Genomic DNA, 1897 nt, shown 5'->3' on the forward strand with positions numbered 1-1897 from the left:
AATGATTGAATCACTGGGAGCCAGAGATGATCCTTTTCCTTATTGTGAGCTGATGGCAGTGCTTAGGCTGACAGGTTTAATTTATGCTTCCTTAATGGGGTACTTTCTTTTCTTTTCTTTTCTTTTTTTCACTCCACAGGCGCCCAGGGGGTTCCCCCTCCTCCCCAAGGCCAGACCGCCCCGACCCTAGGCAGAAGGGCGACCCCCAAAGGGTCTTTAAACCTCCGCGCCAGGACGCGCTAGGTACCTGGACAGGGGGTGGGGGAACAGGCGAAGCAGGAGGGGGGACACGAGGCCACAGGCCACCCCGCCTCGACGCCTATTGCGTCCGCGGCCAAACCGCGGAGAGCGGAAACCCTGACGCTGACAGCCTGTGACGGGGGAGGTCCCACCAGTCCCGCTGGGAGCCGCCACTGGCCCCCAGAGGCCGACACCCGACACCGCCCTCTCCCCATTCCCCCCCCCCCACCGCTAGAGCGTAGAGCGACCGGGGGCGGACAGGACCCCTCTCCCTTCCCAAGCACCCCAAAGCTCGCTTTTACCCACAGACGCATCCCTCCCCGCACCCGCGAACCCAGGCCCCTCTCGCCACAGAGGGCGAGGGGGCTGCAGCGGGAAGTGGTGCACAGGCAGGCAGGGCGCGCGAAGCAGGGCGCGAGAGCACGGGCAGTGAAGGCGAGGAGCCGAACCCGGCACGAGGCCTCGGCGGGGGGCCGGAGGGGAGAGACACGGAGCTAGGAACTGCAGGGTCGGAGCAGACGTCCGACAGACCGAGAGAGAACCATCCAGGGCGGGCGGAGGGAGGTGGCGGCCGGCGGGCGCCCCTCGTGAGCGGAGGCTCTGAGGCCCCCGGGGGTGGGGGGCGGGCCCGAACCACCCCCGGAAGGCGCATGGGGGCCGGCCGCCGCGCCGCGCGTCCCGAAACGCGCCGAGGGCACCGTGCTGGCGCAGCGACCCGGAAGGACCGGCGCGAGGGCGAAGACAGCGGCGCGGGCGTGCACCCTCCGCAAGCCCTTGACCCGCCCTCCCAGGGGAAGGCAGGGCGCGGAAGGGCTGAGACTAGGGACAAGGCAGGCGCGCCAAAGGGGCGCGGCAGGGGGTGACGCGGCACCAGCCCCAGATGGAGAAGAGGGGCAGGGGAGCCCAGAGGGGACACGGGGGGGGGGGGGGGGAAGGCGCTGCGCCATCACCCCCACCCCTTTCATCCAGGCGACAGGTCGCTGTACTCTACTCGCTTCCAGGCTCCATTCGCCTATGGGCGGGGCTCCACTGGCATCTGGGCTCCTCCTTACCCCTGACTTCTTGGAGGATTAAGTCATGGTTGCCTTTGTAAGGTACATGGACTGTTTTAATTATGGGCAATAGGGTTTTAGAAGGCAAATTAGGCAGGAAAATCAAATTAAAAATTTAAGCTTCCTTAATTTGGTCTTTTCTTTTTTTTTTTTTTTTCACTCCACAGGCGCCCAGGGGGTTAGCACCTCCCACCCCCCAACACATCAAGGAACGCGAGGCACACGCACTGCGACATGGGGCCGCCGGGTAGCCCCCTCCCGTCGGTCGCGCAAAGACCGTGGCTTGGCGCAGCAACCATGGCCCCGGGGGTGCGGTGGGCGGCGGAGTCTGGGGGAGAAGGGAACCCTCCTCCCCACGGGCCCGACCGCCCCGACTCTAGGCGGACAAGCGATCCCCAAATGGTCTTTAAATGTCCGCGCCCAGATGCGCTAAGTACCTGGACAGGGGGTGGGGGAGTAGGGGAAGCAGGAGGGGGGACACGAGGCCACAGGCCACCCCGCCTCGACGCAGATTGTGTCTGCGGCCAACCCGCAAGGCGCGGAAACCCGGACGCTGCGGGCCCGTGATTGGGGAGGTCGCCGCAGTCCCGCCCGGCGCCGCCACT

At 66.2% G+C, this 1897-nt stretch overlaps 1 long non-coding RNA gene across 1 annotated transcript; it reads left to right on the forward strand.

Moving 5' to 3' along the window:
- The first annotated feature begins 890 nt into the window (after positions 1-890).
- Positions 891-1726, forward strand: LOC132009250 (uncharacterized). The gene is made up of 2 exons (XR_009401835.1): positions 891-1334; positions 1460-1726. It is a non-coding gene; the product is annotated as an uncharacterized LOC132009250 (long non-coding RNA).
- Positions 1727-1897: the final 171 nt, after the last annotated feature.

Source organism: Mustela nigripes, unplaced genomic scaffold (genome assembly GCF_022355385.1).
Source record: "Mustela nigripes isolate SB6536 unplaced genomic scaffold, MUSNIG.SB6536 HiC_scaffold_9186, whole genome shotgun sequence".
Classification (NCBI taxonomy): Eukaryota; Metazoa; Chordata; class Mammalia; order Carnivora; family Mustelidae; genus Mustela; species Mustela nigripes.